Raw genomic sequence first — 21,029 nt, 5'->3', positions numbered from 1 at the left:
TTTGATAAAAATTGCCATTCTAACAGGGGTGAGGTGATATCTCATTGTGGTTTTGACTTTCATATCCCTGATAGTTAGTGATGTTGAGCACCTTTTGATGTGCTTGTTGACTGTCTGTATGTCTTCTTTGGGAAAATGTTTTTTCAGATCTTCTGCTCATTTTTAATCAGATTGTGGTTTTTTTTTTTTTTTTGCTGTACAGTTGTGTGAGTTCTTTATATATTTTGGATATTAACTTATCAGATATATGATTTTGCAGAAGGTTCCTTTTTAATTTTGTTGATGGTTTTCTTAGCCTTGCAGATCTATTTAGTTTGATGTAGTTCTACTTGTTTTTGCTACCTGACTAAAAAATTATCACCAAGACAGATGACAAGGAGCTTACCACCTATGCTCTCTTCTGGTAGTTTTATGGTTTCATACCTTATGTTCAAATCTTCTATACATTTTAAGTGAGGTTTGTGTATGGTATTAGATAGTGGTCCAGTTTCATTCTTTTGTGCAGCCCAGTTTACCCAAACCATCACCTGAAAAGACTGTTGTATATCCTTGGCTTCTTTGTTATAGTTGACCATATATGAATGGGTCTAGTTCTAAGCTCTCTGTTCTGTTTCACTGATCTGTGTGTCTGGTTTTATGGTGATACCACCATAGTGTTTTGATTATTATAGTTTTGTGATATAATTTGAAATGAGAGAATGATATGCATCTAGCTTTGTTGCTATTTCTCAAGATTCCTTTACTAGTTGGGGTCTTTGGTGGCTCCTACAAATTTTAGGATTGTTTGTTCTCTTTCTGTGAAAATTGCTATTGTAACTTTGGGGATTGCATTGAATCTGTAGATTGCTTTGGTTAGTATGGACATTTAAAAAATAATTAGTTTTTTCATGATACTGAATATCTTTCCATTTACTAGTCTTCTTCAATTTCTTTTCCATGAGTTTTCAGTGTACAGGTCTCCCATATCCTTGGTTAAATTTATTACTAAGTATTTTATTCTTTTTGATGCAGTTGTAAATGGGATTATTTTCTCAGTTTCTCTTTCTGATTGTTCCTTATTAAAGAGATGGAACAAATTTTTGAATATTGATTTTGTATCTTGCAACTTTACTAAATTTGCTTGTTAGTTTTAACCATTTTTTGATAGAGTCTGTAGAGTTTTCTATATACACCATCTGCAAATAGTGACAGTTTACTTCTTCCTTTCCAATTTGAATGCTTTTTACTCCTTTTTTTTGCCTGATTCTCTGGCTAGAATTTCCAGTGCTATGTGGCAAGAGTGGGCATCCCAATCTTAGAGGAAATTCTTTCAGCTTTCATCATTGTGTATGATATTAAAGGCTACCCACTCCAATATTCTGGCCTAGAGAATTCCTTGGACTGTATAGTCCATGGGCTCGCAAAGAGTTGGACACGACTGAGCAACTTTCACTTTGTTGATGTAGTGACTTAAATTGATAGCTTTGTGGATGTTGACACATCTTTGCATTCCTGGAATAAATCTTTCTCGATCATGGTGCATTATGCTTTCAATGTATTATTGAATTCAGTTTGCTAATATTTTATTGAGGACCTTTGCATTTATTTTATTAGGAATATTAGCCTGTAATTTTCTTTTCTTGTGATATCCTAGTCTGGTTTTGGTATCAGGGTGATGCTGGTCTCATAAAATTAATTTGGAAGTGTTCCCTCTTTTTCTGTTTTTTTGGAAGTGTTTGAGAAGTATTGTATTAATTTTTCTTTTAATGTTTGTTAGAATTCACCAGTGAAGTCATATGGGCCTGGAGTTTTCTTGGTAGGAAGGTTTTTGATTACTGACTCAATCTCTTTAATAGTAATTGATCTCGTATTTTCTGTTTCTTCATGATTTGGTAATGCTAGGTTGTGTGTTTCCAGAAACTTATCCATTTCTTCTAGGTTGTCCAACTTGTTGGCATGTAATTGTTTACAATTGTCTCTTATTGTTCTCTGTATGTCTGTGATATCAGTTGTAAGACCTTCTTTAATTTCTGATGTTGAGTCCTCCCTTTTCCTTGGTGAGTCTAAAAGTCAATTTTTTCTTTTAAAAAAAGCTCTTATTGATCCTTTTCACTGTACTTTTAATTTCTATTTCATTTATTTCTGCTTGAATCTTTGTTTTCTTTCTTCTATTAACTTTGGGCTTTGTTTGTTCTTCTTAGTGCTTTGAGGTGTAAAGTTAGGTCATCTGAGATTTTTCTGTTTCTTGATGAAGGCATTTATCATTATGAACAACTTTCCAAGAACTGCTTTTATGGCATCCCATAAGTTTTGGTATGTTGTGTTTCCATTTTCATTTGTCTCAAGGTATGTTTAAAAATTTCTCTCTTGCTTTCTTTTTTGACCCATTGATTTTCAGCAGCATGTTGTTCAATCTCTATATATTTGTAAATTTTCCAGTTTTCTTCTTATAATTGGTTTCTAGTTTTATACCATTATGATTGAAAATGATACTTGATATGATTTCAGTCTTAACTATTTAAGACTAATTTTGTGGCCTACCACATGATTTGTCCTGGGGAATGTTCCATGTATGCTTGAGAAGAATGTGTATTCTGGGTTTTGTTTTGTTTTTGATGAAATGTTCTGTGTATCCGTTAAGTCCATCTGGCCTAATGTGGTGTTTAATACCAGTGTTTCCTTATTGTTTTCCTGTCTTGATGACCTATACATTGATATAAGTGAGGCATTAAAGTCCCATACTATTATTGTGTTATGATCTATTTTCTCTCTTTAGATCTTTAATATTTGCTCTGTATATTTAGGTATTCCTGTGTTGGGTGCATAAATATTTAAAATGATATATCCTCTTGTTGGATTAATCCCTTTATTATTATGCAATGCTCATCTTTATCTCTTATTATATTCTTTGTTTTACAGTCTATTTAATCTTGTGAATTCCCTCATAGTCCAGTGGTGAGGGCTTGGGTTTCATTACTGGACCTGGGTTCAATTCTGGTCAGGGAACTAAGATCCTGAATACCATGTTGCATGGCCAAAAAAAAAAAAAAAAAAGTCTGTTTATTCTCAAGTATAGCTACCCTGGCTTTCTTTGGTTTCCATTTGCATAGAATATCTTTTTCAATTCCTTCACTTTCAGTCTTTGTGCACTTTTACAACTGAGGGGAATCTCATATAGGCAGCATATAGATGGGTCTCAGTTTTTAAATCCATTCAGTCATTCTGTCTTTTGACAGAATTTAGTCCACATACATTTAAAGTAATTATTAATAGGTATGTACTTTTGCAATTCTGTTAGTTGCTTTTTGGCTCTTTTGTAGTTTCTCTGTTTCTTCGTTTGCTCTCTTTGTAATTTGATGATTTTCAATAGTGGTATGGTTGCCTTCCTTTTTTCTTATTTTAAATCTTTTGTGTCCTGCTATAGATTTTTGCTTTCATGATGGCTTCCATGAAACTTACCTATAATAAGTTATACTTATGAAAGTGAAAAAGTGAAAGTCATGCAGTCGTGTCCGACTCTTTGCAATCGCATGGACTATAACCTGCCCAGCTCCTCTGTTTATGGAATTCTCCAGGCAAGGGAGTACTGGAGTAGGTTGCCATTCCTTTTCCAGGGGATCTTCCTGACCCAGGGATCCAACTTGGGTCTCCTGCATTGCAGGCAGATTCTTTACCAACTGAGCCACCAGAGAAGCCTGAAGTTATAACTGTCTATTTTAAATTGATAATAACTTACATTTTAATGTATTCTAAAGTTTTACATTTTTACTCCCTCCCAACGATTTGTTTTGATGTCACAATTTACATCTTTTTATCCTGTGTATCCCTTTACTATTTTAGTTATAGTTTTTTTTTTTTTTTACTTTTGTCTTTTAGCCTTCTTACTAACTTTATAAGTGATTAATTCACCATCTTTACAACAGTTGATTATTCTAAATTTTACTGTATATTTATCTTTACCAGTGAGGTTAGGTTTTCCTGTTACTAACTAGTACTCTTTCTTTTCAGCCTAAAGAAGTCCTTTTAACACTTCTTATAAGGCCAGTTTAGAGGTGATCAACTCCTTTATGTTGTCTGGAAAACTCTCCTTCAATTCTGAATGATAGCTTTTCTGGATAGAGTATTTTTGATTGGAAGTTTTTTCCTTTCAGGACTTTGGCTAGTACATGCCAGTCCCTTCTAGTCCACAAAGTTTCTGCTAAGAAGCTGCTGATGATCTTATAGGGATTCCCTTTATATAACAAGCTGCTTTTATCTCCTTGTCTTTAATTTTTGATTATTTAATTTTCATGTATCTTGGTGTAGGTGTCTATTTGGATTCATCTGGATTGGAACTCTCTGGACTTCCTGAATCTGAATGTCTCTTTCCCAAGGTTACAGGAGTTTTCAGTCATTATTTCTGCAAATACATCTTCTGCTCTTTTTTCTCTTTGTCTTCTCCTCCTGGGGCCCTTATAATGTGAATAGCGATCAGCTTGATGGTGTCTCATGGGTCTTTTAAGCTATCTCCACTTTTTTTTGCACTCTTTCTTTTTTTGATTCTTTGTTTGGATGAGTCCCACTGCCCTGTCTTTGAGCTCACTGGCCTTTTCTCCTGCTCCATCTTGTCTGCTGTGGTACCCCCTCTTTTGTATTTTTCAGTTAAGTTGTATTCTTCAGCTCCATGACTTGTGTTTGGTAGTCTTATGCTTTCTTTCTTTGTTGAAGTTCTCACTGTGTGCATCCATTTTCCTCCAAGTTTAGTGAGCATATTTATGACCATTATTTTGAACTCTTTATCAGGTCAATCATTTACCTTCATCTCATTAAGGACTTTTTCTGAGGTTTATTCCTTGTTCTTTCATTTGGAACATTTTCCTCTGTTTTTTCATTTTCCTTGACTCTTTGTGTTAGTTTCTATGCATAAGATTAAACAGCCACTTTTCTCATTCTTGAAGGAGTAACTTTGTGTAGGGGATGAACCTTGTCATTCAACCCTGTCTTAGATCTTGGTTGTTTCTCAAATCTTCATGATTTTATTTTAGTGGGTCCCAGTAGTTGAACTGTGCTAAAAACTTTCAATGTCCCAAAGGGGAAGATCTCAGTCAGCACCTAGATTCAGGTTGACTGGAAGCCGGACCCACAGGCAGCAGCTTTTAAGGTGTACAAACACATAGAGTTCTGTGAGACCACAAGTATAAATCCTGCTGGCTGCCAGAGCCAGGTGATCTAGAAGTGTCCCCTGCAAGGTAGTCACAAAAATCAGTGTGCTAGACAAGTGTACAAGATCCTTTCTGGGAGATACCAACCACCTGAAGTGAGATGGAAGGGGAATACAAAGATGTCATCCACTGGCTTCTGTCCCAGGAGTGCATTTTAGTAGAACTGTAGAGGGTGCCAAACCAGAAGCCTGCTATCAGGCCCAAAGCTCCAAGTAAGCAGATAGACTTCTTTCACAAAGAGACTAGGGGTACATTTCAGTCTTCTCTGCACAGGTTCCCTTGAGATGGTGGTCAGTCACAAACTGTTGGTTGCAATTCCATAGGACCCAGGAATGCAAGCTTTGCTGGCCACCAGAGCTAGGTAATCAAGAAGTATCCCTTGGGTTGCAGCCACAAAAACTGGGGAACCAGACATAAAAGCTCCTCTTGGGGAGATACTGGTTTGTAGCATGCAGAGGGAAAGTGAAAAGATAGCATCCACTTTTCATCTCTTCAGAAGATTAGAGTAGGCCCTTATATATGTATTTAATTAGAAGCCTGCTCTTCAGGTCACAGTTATGAAAATAAGCTAATATGCATTAGTTTTCCATTGCTGTTGTAACAAGTAACCATTACCTTTGTGGCTCAACAAAACATTTATCTTCTCATCATTCTGTAGGTTAGTAGTCTGGTTTCAGTATGGCTCAGCTGCTTCTCTGCTCCTATTTTTACAAGGTTGGAATTAATGTGTCATAGGCTACATTCTTTCTGGAGGCTCTGGGAATGAATCTGCTCCAAGTTTATTCAGGTTGATGACAGAAGTTCAGAACTGAGGTCTCTATTTACTTAACAACCTGTAAGTTGGGGACAGTTCTCAGTTTCTAGAGACTGCATGCATTTCTTGGCACATGGCCCCCTTCTTGCTTCTTCAAAGCCAGTTACTGTGGGACAAATCCTTCTCTTGTCTTGAATCTCTCTCTGTGATCCCCTCTTCTGCCTCATGGCTTCTCTGCCTCCTTCTACTGCATCCCTCTGATGTATACCTTGGGCCCATATGGATAATTCAGGAATCATCTCCATATTTTAAAGTCAGTTGATAGTATTCCATCTGTAAAATGTCTTCACAGTAATGAATGGATGGTAATTTTGGGGGGACACTTTATAACTCTGCCACCACACTAACTACCAGCTCTACACTTTTAGTGGGAAGATCCCAAAACATTAGCTTTAGTGAGTTTGTGATAAAGGTTTTGTGTATGGTGAGTTTTAGGGCTAGTGATAGAATCTCTATCACTGGGATTTTCCCTTACATTGAATACATGGGCTTAAAAGGTTATGATGGTATGATGCTGTAGATGGGTGGACACATCTCAGTGGAAACTGGGGTGGACGCATAAGGGGCTATACTCAAATTATATGGAATCAAGATTAGAATTTAGTTGTACTGATGTCTGGGCCAGGGCTATTTCTTCCCTGTCATTTATTCAGTTATTTACTTAATTATTCATTTATTAACTTATCTACTGATCAAAGAGTTATCAAGTGTCTATGAGACACATTTTGCTAGAGTCGTGAGATGTAAGCTTCCCTCATGGCTCAGGTGGTAAAGAATCTGCCTACAGTTTGGGAAACCCAGGTTTGATCCCTTGGTAGGAAATATCCTCTGGAGAAGGAAATGGCACCCCATGCCAGTATTCTTGCCTGGAGAATTCCATGGACAGAGAAGCCTGGCAGGCTACAGTCCATGGAGTCACAAAGAGTTGGACAAGACTGAGCAACTAACACTAACACGTGAGATGTAAGACATTTACAGACTTTGTCCCCATGGAACAGACTTTGTACTGAGAATACATACATCAAATATTCCTACAACTAAATACATATTAATAGTATAATTGATATGAAAGTAGAGGCTTCCACGAAACCATAGTAAAGAGATCTAATCTTGTCTGTAAGGATCAGGAAATGAAGTGTCATTTAAACTGAGATCCAGATAATAAGATTTAGCTGAGTGTAGATAATTAGGGGTGGAATAGTATTAGAGTAGGGGGAATGTCATATGGGAAAGTTATAGGGTCAAGGCAGAGTAGAGGAGTCAGGGAAAGTTAGTGTTGCTGCAAAATATGAAGGGAGGGAGAGAATGGCATGAGATGAGGTTAGAGACATGGAGTGGTCAGATTGACCATAGCCTGATTACCATGGAAAGGAATTTCAGCTTTATCTTAGGTGAAATGGGAAGCCACAGAGGGATTTAAACAGTTGAATCTCATGTGAGCTTTGAATTTAGAGAAATAGCACTCTGGCCTAATCTACTCTGTGTAGAGATTAGGGGAAGAAGATGAGGACATGTGGAGCATGGACATAAGGGGTGCGTTCAGTAGGGAGATGGGAAGCAGCGTGACCCAAGGTGATGTTGACAAGGATGGTGGCAGGTGAAGGACAGAAAATGGATCCAAAATATGTTTTGGAGGTAGAACTGTCTTGACGTGCTGACGGATCAGATATGGGACTGCTCAAGGGAAGATGATCAAGATGATTCAGTTCATTTCAGTTCTGTTCAGTCACTCAGTCATGTCTGACACTTTGCAACGCCATGGACTGCAGCATGCCAGGCCTCCCTGTCCATCACCAGCTCCTGGAGTTTACTCAAATTCATGTCCATTGAGTCTGATGCCATCCAACCATCTTATCCTCTACTGTCCCCTTCTCCCACTTTCAATCTTTCCCAGCATCAGGGTCTTTTCCAGTGAGTCAGTTCTTCGCATCAGGTGGCCAAAGTATTGGAGTTTCAGCTTCAGCATCAGTCCTTCCAATGAATATTCAGGACTAATTTCCTTTAGGATGGACTAATTGGATCTCCTTGCAGTCCAAGAGACTGTCAAGAGTCTTTTCCAACACCACAGTTCAAAAACATCAATTCTTCAGTGCTCAGCTTTCTTTATAGTCCAGTTCTCATGTCCATACACGACTACTGGAAAAACCATAGCTTTGACTAGATGGACCTATGTTGGCAAAGTAATGTTTCAGCTATTTAATGTGCTATCTAGGTTGGTCATAACTTTTCTTCCAAGGAGCAAGCGTCTTTTAATTTCATGGCTGCAATCACCATCTGCAGTGATTTTGGAGCCCCCCAAAATAAAGTCTGTCACTGTTCCCACCGTTTTCTGCATCTATTTGCCATGAAGTGATGGGACCAGATGCCATGATCTTAGTTTTCTGAATGTTGAGTTTTAAGCCAACATTTTCACTCTCCTCTTTCACTTTCATCAAGAGGCTCTTTAGTTCTTCAACTTCTGTCATAAGTGTGGTGTCATCTGCATATCTGAGGTTATTGATATTTCTCCTGGCAGTCTTGATTCCAGTTAGTGCTTCATCCAGTCCAGCGTTTCTCATGGTGTACTCTGCATGTAAGTTAAATAAGCAGGGTGGCTATACAGCCTTGATGTACTCATTTTCCAATTTGGAACAAGTCTGTTTTTCCATGTCCAGTTCTAACTGTTGCTTCCTGACCTGCATATAGATTTCTCAGAAGGCAGGTCAGGTGGTCTGGTATTCCCATCTCTTGAAGAATTTCCCACAGTTTGTTGTGATCCACACAGTCAAAAACTTTGGCATAGTCAGTAAAGCAGAAGATGCTTTTCTTGAACTCTCTTGCTTTTTCGATGATCCAGTGGATGTTGGCAATTTGGTCTCTGGTTCCTCTGCCTTTTCTAAATCCAACTTGAACATCTGGAGTTTCATGGTTCACGTACTGTTGAAGCCTGGCTTGGAGAATTTTGAGCATTACTTTGCTAGCGTATGAGATGAGTGCAATTGTGCGGTAGTTTGAACATTCTTTGGCATTGCCTTTCTTTGGGATTGGAATGAAAACTGACCTTTTCCAGTCCTATGGCCACTGCTGAGTTTTCCAAATTTGCTGGCATATTGAGTGCAGCACTTTCACAGCATCGTCTTTTAGGATTTGAAATAGCTCAACTGGGATTCCATCACCTCCACTAGCTTTGTTCTTAGTGATGCTTCCTAAGGCCCACTTGACTTCACATTCCAGGATGTCTGGCTCTAGGTCAGTGATCACACCATCGTGATTATCTGGGTTGTGAAGATCTTTTTTGTATAGTTCTTTTGTGTATTCTTTCCACCTCTTCTTAATATCTTCTGCTTCTGTTAGGTCCATACCATTTCTGTCCTTTACTCTGCCCATTTTTGCATGAAAAGTTCCCTTTGGATCTCTAATCTTCTTGAAGAGATCTCTAGTCTTTCCCATTCTATTGTTTTCGCTATTTCTTTGCATTGATCACTGAGGAAGGCTTTCTTATCTCTCCTTGTTTCTAATGATACAAGTCAGTTAAAGATTACAATTCTGTACATAATAAAACTTACATTTTCTTGATAGTTTAGATTTTATTATGTTGCAACAGTTATGGATTTGTGTCAAGAAAATCCTGTTGAATCTCACCTGGAAAGAATTTTTTTAAATGGATTTGTCAAAGGAGCTCATGGAATTTGTATTTTGTGATGGTTTTCAGCACTGTAATGTTTCTGTGTTCCCTGTATCTCTGTTCTGTTTCTTCTTCATTTCATTGAGGCTGCTGCTGCTGCTAAGTTGCTTCAGTCGTGTCCAACTCTGTGCGACCCTATAGACGGCATCTCACCAGGCTCCCCCGTCCCTGGATTCTCCAGGCAAGAACACTGGAGTGGGTTGCCATTTCCTTCTCCAACACATGAAAGTGAAAAATGAAAGTGAAGTCGCTCAGTCGTGTCCGACTCTTAGCAACCCCATGGACTGCAGCCTATCAGGCTCCTCCGTCCATGGGATTCTCCAGGCAAGAGTACTGGAGTGGGGTGCCATTGCCTTCTCCGTCATTGAGGCTAGAGAATGCAAATGATGACTTCCAAGACAAGGATAAATTAGCATGAAAGGGACATCATGTGCTCATTTCTTATTAGTCACTGCCTCATTTCCTTTAGGTCCTATCTGATTTCCTTTGCCCACATGGCCCATTGGTCACTACTAATTCTCATAGTGATATTGAAATACACTCCTAGCTTGATCCCACAAAACACTATGTGGCCATGCTCAGTAGTCCTGGGTAGAGATTGCTCTAGTCACAAGAGACAGCATGGACCTTGGACCAGACATTGTCAGGTGACCTATATAATCCTGATGTAAGCTTCATGATCACAGCCTGAAGCTTGTTTCAACAGACAACTTCCTTGGCTCTTATATTTTTCTTGGAGACTTTGATATCAGATCGTCTGGATTTAAATTAATTCCCAGATCTTCTATTTAACCACTGGGGTGCTTAAAGCATTTACCTCATCTGCATTCTCATTTGTAGAGAGAATAAAATCAGGCTATTGGCAATATTGAATGAGATAGCTCATATGAAGAATTGAGCACAGTGCTTAGTACATAGGAAGCATTCCATATATGGGAGTTACTCTTTCTGTTGTTCTGTTGTTATGAAGGGTAGTTCCTCACATGTTGTTAATTCTTTCCTTTTAGTCTTCTCTGGTAATGACAGTTTAGAGGACAAAGGGTTTTCTTTTAGAAGGAAAAGAGGATTCTGAGCCAGTCCTTGTCCCCTAGTCTTGCAAACAGGCTTTGCCAGATTTCTTGCTCTAGCCATGGACATCCCAGTGAAGAGAAGCTACAGGCTGCCTCCTCTCATGTGAGCTAATCTAATAGTTGAGCTCTGCTTAGTACCCTGTCCTTTGATTTAGTTGGCTCAATGCAGCCATCAATCCCGTGGGTACTGAAGCAAATACAGCCTTCTCAGCATTCTGCCTGAATGAATGCTTCCTGCATTTGTTGGCAGGAGGCCACAAGTTGACTTCATGGGGTCCTTAAGTAAGTCAGTTAGCCTCTCTGAAAAGAAAGGCTGATGATTCAAAAAATAAAGAGGTTGAAGAGGGCAGTAGCCCATCCTAGGCCCTTTGTGAGTTGAACTCTGGGGTCTTCCCATTCCCTTCCTTCACTTGCTCACCTTGCCCACTCTCTGCCTCTCAGTCCACAAGCCCTTTGATGGTTTTGTCCCTTTGTACCAGTTCTCTCTCTCAAGAATCCTTCTCGGACATCCTCACCTTCTTTGACTTACAAATTTCTGCTTATCTTTCAAGACTCATATCTAATGTAACTTCTCACTGAAATCTTCTTATTCATTCATTCCACAAATATTTACTAAGCAAGACACTATGTTAGACACTTCCAAGGCACTGTGTTAGACATCTTGTCCACTGTGGACAAGACGGAAAAACCTCAGCTCCTGTGGTGCTGAGGGAGAGACTGACAATAAACAAGGCAATGAACTGTACAATGTCATGTTTGTGGTGCTAGACCAAAAAGGTGGGCAGGTGTGGGGTGAATGAAGGAGCTGCTTCTGAGAAAGCTGTTTTTGAACTAAGATCTGTAGGATGAGAAGATATCAGCCATGTGAAGAGCAGGGTTCCGGATGCACAAATACGCTAGTTTTGTTTGGAGAACAAAATGAAGGTTGGTATGATTAGAATATGAACAAGGGAGCATGAGAAGATATCAGAAAGGTCTCAGGTAAGGAGTTCAGATTTTATTCTGAGTGAATAGGGAGAGGTGAAATCAGATTTTGTATTTATAATGGCACTCTGCCATCTGCGTGGAGCATGGATGGGGGGAGAAGCAGAGAGCCTGATTAGGAGGCTCTGCAGTAGTTTAGGGTAGATAGGATGGTGTTTTGATCCAGAATTACAGCTACGGAGTGGGGAGAAGTCACTTAGAGATATATCATGGAGGTCAGTGGGATCTTGCCAACAGATTGGGTTTGAGGGTAGCAAAAAGAGAAATCCTAGGGTTTAGGTTTGAGCAACTGGTGGATGGATAGATTTTTAGATGTATTTTAATACCATATGCTGAGATGGGAGACAATCTATGATAATGTTTAGGGGATTAGCAAGTCTAAAGTCTATTTTGGACATGTTAATTTTGAGATGCCTGTTAGCCATCTGAAGGGAAATGGCAGGTAGCTTTTTGGATCTACAGGTGGGAATCTTGAGGGAAGACATCAGAATTATGTATAAATATATCCTCCCCCTACATGAGGAGTGAATTTGTCCCTCTGCAGGGTTAAATTAGAAACCCAACAGATCTTAGGTTCTCCTGTCTCTGCGAGTACCACATCATATCAAACATTAAAATTCACCTTTATCCCACATTAATTATGTGATTCCTTAAGTGTTGAGCTGTAGTTGACTAGTTTGATATGTTGCATTTTGTAGATATTTAATTAAAATATCATTTGATTTTGCACATTTTAAAGGCAAATCTGTTTTGAATGCTTCATGTTATTTTTGGATGCCCTTGGAAAGCTTATCGTGTGAGCCGTGGTACATTTAACCCTTAATTGGTAGAGTGAGTGTGCTTGCTCTTTTCGACTCCCAGCAATATTGTGATGCTTTTTAAAAGGCCTTTCAGTAGCTTCATATTATAACCATGTATTCTGGTTTGTTTACCACTAGACCATAAGCTTGAAGAGGGCACGAAGGACCTCAGTGCTTGGTATATAGACAGAAACTCAAAGATTGTTTACGGAAGCAATTCACTTGGGTTAATAAGGAGAAAAAGCCAAGTCCAGGAATATAGTGTGCTTTCTATCCACACTTGGGAAAAGGCTCTTACCCCTGTCTTGCAATGTATGTAATATGGACTTATTTTCTCCTTGGCACTGATAAAAGGGAGGCAGTGTTGTACAGAAAGTTGATGTTCTGGGCTTGATTTTAATCCATACCCTTGATAGTTGTGAATCTTGCAACAGAAAGTTAGTTTCTGTAGGTCGCTCTGATTTTTGTGGGGGCAAAATTAAATAAAGCCATTGTAGTAAAACTCTGCCAGCTTAAAAACACTGTATTCTTGTAGTATATTCTTTTCTAAAAAGTGTCTTACAATTCCGACCTCAGGGAATGTTTCTGTAAATTTCTAGAAGTGGAGATGCAAAATATCTTTTGTTGCCTGACATCTGACCTGGAAAAAGCCAAGAGCTGCAACAATTATTGTGGTGAGGGACTCAACAATGGCCCTTTAGAGAAGAAATCTTGCAAGAAAATCCTTCAGCAATAAGACAGTTAAACATCTTTCTAAGTCTCTTATAGGAAGAAGGTAGAAAGGAATGGCTGGAGTTCCCAGGTCCCAAACTTGCCCTAGGAGACTCAATGATGCTGTACAGCTGTATCCTTCTTGCCCAAGAATTGACTTTGGGCCAGATCTTTGCCTCTCATGATGAAGAGGAGACATGATTTTATGGTGTATAGCGCCAATGCTATTGCCAAATTGCTCCAATGAGCCATAGTGAAATTAAGTCCATCTTGGCTATGCCTTGCTAAATTTGTCAGTGGCTCCAAAATATTCCGCCAAGAATTTCAGATTTTATGGGTTTTAACAAAAATAATTTTGGAAATGGCCATCAACCAGGGAAGAGAAATGGTTTATACTTTGTCATTGACACATACTGAGTTTGGAGCCCAGGCCCAGCTGGGGACAGGTGAGGTCGAACTGCAGCTGGACTTTGTGTTCCCCTCCCATTTTGTATTAGAAAATTCCTCCAGTTTTCTCTAATTGTCAAATTGCTGTCTGTCACTGCCCCTTGTGTGAAGCTGAATGATCATGTGAAAGCAGTTAAGAAGGCATGACCACTTACATTTCAGCTGCATGATGTTTTTTCTACATGAGGGGGATGTTAAATACTTACATACTCAGATGTGCCTATAGTGTTGATCACTTGATGGAGAAATTTTAACTTAGCAGTTACTACAACAGTTACTTTTCCTTCTCTGTGAAGCACTCAGTTTGCAACTTCCTCAAAATGAAGAGTAGACTGCTGTGTGGAAATGAGGAGTCTGATAGAAGAGATGAGTAGCATGATGATGGAGCCCTAATACTGGCTGAAAGGTGAGAGAGTGCTGATCAGTCCAGGGATGGATATTACTGAATAGCAAGGTCTTCCAAGGGTACGGAAATGAAAGGAATGGGCACACTATCCATCTTATGGAAAATGTAAAAATGTTGATTCTTCTTGACTGATCCATCACATCTTGAATTACTGTTTTTTGTAGCAATGGGGTAATTAGTTAAAATCATTAGAACAATCGACTTGCTTCCCTGAACAACTCTTAGGCAGCAGATTTGCTAGTAATGCTCCTCCTGCTTTAGTTCCATCTGCTTAGTTAAGCCTCAGCCATCCTCCAAGATCCAGTACAAGTCTAAACTGCTCTAAGAAACACCTGACTAATCCAATTCAAAAGGATTTCTACCTGTCTGAACTTAACTTACTCATCTGAGATTTAGAAGTCACTCCTTAGGATTAATGGTCTTATTGTTGAATTTTATTTTTATTATTCTGAGTCTGGTTATGCAATCCCAATCAATTTATTTCAAGTCCATATGCCTCAGCTTTCTCATTTATAAACAGAGGATACTACATGTACTTCTGTTCTAGAATTTTTGTGAGACTTAGAAGAGTATATTTATTGGGTTGGCCAAAAAGCTCTTTCAGGTTTTTCTGTACCATCTTAGGGGAAACCTGAATGAACTTTTTGGCCAACCCAATATATCTACACACACACACACTGTATTCCCATATTGTACAGCACATAGTAAATGGTCAATAAAATTAGTTTCTCCCCATCTTCGTAATGGGACTTCATGGCAACAGAAGCTCTTATACCTTTTTGTATCCCCAAATCTTTAAACCTAATCAGAGCTCAATATGTGTGTCACTTCTGTTGATTTCTCATTTCTTTTTTTTGCAAAAGGCAGGGCATTGAACCTTCAGGGCTAGTGACTATCACAAGCAGGGTTCACAAAGGTCTATGATCCATGGTTGTTTATTTGCTAACTATACAGTTCTACCCTGTAGTATGTACTAGAGACTAGTTTTAGAGTCATCTTCTAGGCATCCAGGGATACAGCCCCAGGGATATGATACAGCCAGGGATAATGATGCACAGGGTATCAGCCAACCGAATAAGGCCATCTTCTATAACGTCTTTCACACTCCCCACCTCTTTGTGCCCAGCACCATGGTCCCCACCGTTTCATACACCCACAGGCAGGTGTGCAGTAGTCCATGCCCTGGGGGAAGCCAGGGAAAGAGCATGTCCAGATGGCTTTCACTAGACATTGCGTCTGTACAATGCAGTAGCAACTGCACCAAGCTTCTGTAGATTTTTTCACAAGCTGCGTACTAAAAATGGGATTCAACAGTCATTCATGACCAAACCTAAACTGTTCCTTTCTTCTACCGCTGTTACAGTCTCCTTTTTTCAGTTCCCACCTCTGTTCACCCTTTCTTCCCAATCTTATGTATATGCTCCATTCACCTCCACCCTTTCTTCCATATTCAGCTTCTGTATGGAAACACAAGTTTCTCATGACCTCACCCTTTCAGAGATGTTTGCACATGGTTATGAACAGATCAAATAAACAGGAACTTAGGTTAATTTAATAGAAAAAATAAAATATGGAATAACATTGATTTTGGCCAGTATCAATTACAACCATTCTACTATATTTTACAAAAAAACAACTGAACATTTTACACATGTACAGTATTTTTCAGTAAAAGTGAATTTGGATTTAACAATGGATCACTAATGAAAAGACAAAAGAAAACAGAAAATAGGACTTCTGGCTCTAGGTTAGAGTATTTGTTAAGTCTCCAAACTTTGTACTATCCATTACATATATCTCATTATGAATATATATATTTATACATAATATATAACATTAACTTAAACTTTGAAAGCATTATGTTCTAGTTAATAATATTCTGTAGATAAACGAGGCAGTAACCACTAGTAGTTAAACCAGTATTTCCACAATGTGCGCCTGCATGGTCAGTGAGAAATGGAACACATGTTGGTGGACCCCAATGGTTTTGACTGTTAGATTGATGGTTATTTGTCTAAGAACACAGACATCATTTTTATTTTTCCCTTCATAGTAACTCTGTGCCTCAAATATTATGGGCGGGTTCAGTTAAATGGATTCTTCTGCAGGCAGATCTGGTTTCACCATCTACTTGACCTTGCTTTAGGCTCTCACTTTTGTCCACTTAAGAGACTGCGACTTTAAATGTTAAGACTCTACATGCCAGACCCAGGACTAACTTGCTTTCTTCAGGTCAGAAGGGCCTGCAGTGTTACGAAGAGGAAAAATTACTCAACAAAATCAGTTGATCCCCTAGTTATATATGAATCATTATATGACTTAGTATCACTGCAGTGCTATTAAAAGGGTCATTAGACTTTGTACTCATTATTTACCTTGGGTTAAACGTTAACTTTGATGTCTTGGAATACAAAATTTCAAGTTAGGCCTTTTTACTAGCTTGCTTCTTGGTTGGGGACCTTAGTTAGCATCCATTTCCCAGGATAACCTATATCATTCCTCCTCTTATCTTGGAAGTGAGGCTGTCCGAAGCCTAAAGCCTGCAAGATGGCTGGTCACTCTGAAAGCAAATGAGGTCACCAATGGAGCTTTGATATGAAACATGAAGAAACTTGATATTAGTCTCTGCTCTCCTAAATAGAGAAACTCAAGAGTTATAATAAGATCTATCAAGCTTCCTCATTTCTGACCACTGATCCAAAGAGTATTCACATAAGTCAGTCTGCTAGATTCCAGGATGTGTTTAGGGACTCATAGGAAACCAGTGAATATATTTCCAGGAAAACAGATGGTCTCATTGACGTTCAGTGGACAGGTGTATCAGCATGGTTATAGAGAGACAGAGGAGTGGGGAAAGAACAGAACCAGGAGGGTACAATCATGCTGCCCATATTCCATTTCCAGTTTTATTTTCTTAAAATGATAAGATGAAAAACACTTCTAATAAGCACCATTGAAAAATGTTACCCCGCCAACTTGGGCACAGGCTTAAATATTATTTAAATAAATTCCATTTCTTAAAAAATACAGGACCTTTTAGAAACTTTTGACTTTAGGAAGAAATTTCCTTCATCATATGGAAAACACTTTCCACTACAACACATGGAATTTCTGATGGCCTTAAAAAAATGCTATGGGGTAATGGCTGAATAGCACCAAGAGCATGTGCAGGGTTTACGAGTGAACACTCTGGATTTGGGGGGAGCTGGATCAGTCTCAGCTATTCTGTGAATCTTTGCATTCTGTCCATCACCAATTTGACTATGCAGAGCAATCCCATTTGACCAGCTGTATGTAAAATAACCGAATCTACCATGGAAAAGCCAGTAGCAGCAAGTCTATCTGATGAAACCAGTGGAGCAGACTTATCAAGTGGGCATAATGCTAAAACCAGCACATAATGCATGAAGTAAATTATGTGTGGAAAGTATCAATGGCCAGCTGTGAAAAACCAAGACAAATGACACTGAACACAACTCTGTGGGATGTTCTTAATGCCCTTAGGTCCAGTTTTCTGCCATTTCCCCCAACAGTGGACTCAGGCATGAAAAATGATGGATGCAAGAGCTTTCTGTTTCATTTTGATCTATGTCTGCTCTTGTGATGTTTTTGAAAGGGATTTTTAGGCATCTCAAAGAGGGAAGCAAGCAAGTAAATGCAAAAGGAAAAAGAAAAAAAAAAAACAAAATGGACCTTCAAAAACAGGGCAGGAAATCAAATTATTACTTTAACGTCAAATTTTGGCATCAGATGCTTTGGTCATACAATACTGTCTCTGTGGTTCTGGCTGTTTAGCACTAAACACCCAGTTATAAAAGGTAGGCTTGTTGTAGGTTTATTTCTTTTTCCATTTAAGTTCTGACAAAACAGTTCACCATCTCCCTGCACAAATTGGAGCGAGAGAGAAAAAGAGAGCAAGAAAGAGAGAGGTGGCTTGCTTTTTTTTTTTTTTTTTGCTTGTTTTTTTCTTTTTAATAATAATATGGAGTAATCTATAAGTCTACAGGAACAAAGAAATCTAGGATGGCAGCTCAGCCTTGGAATGTACATGTTTTGCAGCACAGTTGTTGAAGAACCTTCCGTTGGCACAGATTGTTCTTTTTCACTAGCATACAGAAGCCTCCTTCCGCCCAGGACTCTTCCGTTGCTTTTCCAGGAATTCAGCAAGAGACAGGGGAAGTTGAGGACGAGAGCAGCATGATGGACACACATGGAAGAAGGTTGTGATTGGCCAGAGAGGCAGATTGGGGGGATTGGAAGAGATCATTCGGGAGCAGTCAACAGGAGGAAAATTTGGTCCACCCAAAGTGATTTCAGTCAACAGGATTGTTTTTCAAGAAGCATTGTTTTGCAGTCCAGCGGTAAATGTGATTGGTATCCATTTATGAAAAGGAAAAAAGATTAGAAAAAGAATAAATTAGAAATCAATAATAATACAAGCAAGGATTTTTCTTTCTGGAATTACCTACAGCAGAGCGTACACAGTCATTTACACTATATTTCATTGAGTCTAAGACACTGGATTTCACATACACCACTTTTTTAAGTACCGCCAAGAAAAATTCTTATTAAATGGTGACACAATAACCTTTTGTCAATTAGCATATTAGTTTTATGCTTATTAAAATATTTGCATAACATGCTGTTTTTTTTTCCTGGGCTTATGTAATAACTCTTCCTTTGAATATTGAGACATAGTTTAACTTTTTGAAGCTATTAGGAAGTGCAGTTAAATGCCACATAAGTAGGAGTGATCATGTGCCTCAGTTGACTAGATATATCTGTGACTAAGTCACAGGCGATGACAACTATATCACATCAACCTGTGGATCAGAGCAGTTGTAAGCTGCCACAAATTATAAGTTGCATCTGATTCCAGAGCTATTAAAATATACTAAAAAAGTATGTCTTAGAATCACTGAAATATGACAGTTGGAAGAAAATAATAACACATCCCTAACAGCACATGGTGATTGCCGTGTGATTTGAAAAGCCTAGTGAGCTGTCAATGATCTCATTCTTTAACCTACCTGAAAATGGACTCATCACAAATCATGATTCTTCATTTTCCACTTTTGCCCACAATCCTGACACTGCACTTTTACCAAAGTCCCACTGGCATGAATGATCCCATGCTTACCATGGTTGAGGGAAAGCAGTTAAAGATCATAACCCTTGAAATGCCTGTTACCAAGTACTATGGGTGAACCTCTCAAGTCATAGTGCATCTTTTGGGTCAATGGCTTAAAAATCTTCCTTGGTTTTTCAGTTACTAACTTACAGAAATTCTGATCATATTCAGATAGAGGGGGATCAGCTTTTAACATGAGGGTAAGGATCACTGGCTGATAACTAGAGAGTAATACTTACATGGTATCTGGGGTGCTGTCACTCCCAGTCTTCTTACCTGAGTGTTGTGTGGTAAGAATTAGCCCTGGCCATGGAAAGTCTGAATGCAGAGCCTGAGCAGGTCTGCCTGTCCCTGCCAGGTCAATCCATACATTAGAAGAGCTATGAAGACACAAAGTCACTTAGATGCTCTGTGGATATGAGAGCATAAATGATTTCCCTATTGGTGCCATCACGTGCTCAGATATCTTTGTTGTTTGAGATTCCTAATGGAAAGTTATCAGATAACCATATGACGGCAACAGCATTATCCTTTTTATTTTCATAGATGAGGGCAGTGAGGCCCAAAAAACTCCTAACCTGTCCAAGGTCTGGAGTCTAGATAAGAATGATGCGTCTGACTTCTGAATCTGCATTCTCCCGGCCATAGCACTCTTCTGCCTCTTGTGAAATTTCCAGAAGAAGAACCATTCAAAGGAACACAAAGATTAAACCCAGGGAAATGACTTTTATCAGGGAAAACTGTTCCAAATGCATCATTTTTTATTTTCCTATTTCCCTAACAATCCAAGATGTTTAGAACAATGATGGTTCAAACATTTTATTTCTACATTGTTGAGGTGCACATGTGCATAAAGTCTAGGCACAAATTTAAGAGTCCTCTCTGCATGAATTATATCTAGAGTCAAAGCTCACAAGAGACTGGGGTTGGAATAATTTAAATTCATTCATTTTATGGATAGGGAAATGGCGGAAGCTAGAAAATGAGAGAACTTGGCATTTGCCAAATTATCAGAGGGAATGGCTGCACATTAAAAACACTTCAGAAGCTTCTAAAGCTATCGGTGCCTTACCCCAAGAGCAATTTAAATGAATATTGGGGGAAGGTGTGGGGTCCTGGCCTTTTGGTTGAGAACTACTGGTGCAATGAAAAGAAAAATGGACCAATATTAGCATTAGAACCAATCTGTAATTGTTTTATCATTAGATAGATGCCTATCTATCACAGCTTAATAAAAGATTCAGATGCCATTTGATTGTTATTTACATATCACAATTACAAACAATCCAAATGAGAGGAGAGTGGCAGTAAACTGTGGCATATTCACAAGATAGACTGCTAAGCTGTTATTAGAAGTGAAGTTTCTGAAGATTTTGTAAAAACACAGAGTAGCATTTATCTATTGCTTAGAGCAGAAAGCAAGGTACAAAACTCTATGTGGTATTTTAAAAATCTAGCAAAAAGTACATATGAGGGAAGATTGGAAAACAATACAATATGTAGCCTTTTCTAGTTAGTGTTTGTATAATTCCAACTATATGTCACTCTGGAAAAATCAAATCTGTGATGACAGTGAAAAAAAAATTAGTGGTTTCCAGAGGGAGGGAAGAAGGAAGGGATAGGCAGAGCACAGAGGATTTTCAGGGTAGTGAAGGGTGATCTGAATGATATTACAGTGGTGGATACTTGTCTTTGTACATTTGTCCAAACTCACAGAACACCAAAAGTGGACTCTAATGTAAACTGTAGATTTTGGTGACAATGATTTGTCAGTGTTGGCTCATCAACTGTAACAAACATATCACTCTGGTGAGGGATACTG

The 21,029-nt window shown here is 38.7% G+C and overlaps 1 protein-coding gene across 1 annotated transcript in view; it reads right to left on the bottom strand.

Moving 5' to 3' along the window:
* PCSK5 (proprotein convertase subtilisin/kexin type 5) overlaps positions 1 to 21,029 on the bottom strand; it is a 610,290-nt gene that overhangs the window by 138,820 nt on the left and 450,441 nt on the right. The window lies entirely within an intron of this gene.

The sequence above is a fragment of the Bison bison genome, unplaced genomic scaffold (genome assembly GCF_000754665.1).
Source record: "Bison bison bison isolate TAMUID 2011002044 unplaced genomic scaffold, Bison_UMD1.0 scf7180017864212, whole genome shotgun sequence".
NCBI lineage: Eukaryota > Metazoa > Chordata > Mammalia > Artiodactyla > Bovidae > Bison > Bison bison.
The sequence above is the reverse complement of the archived record's forward strand: the minus strand, read 5'-3'. Positions and strand labels throughout refer to the sequence as shown.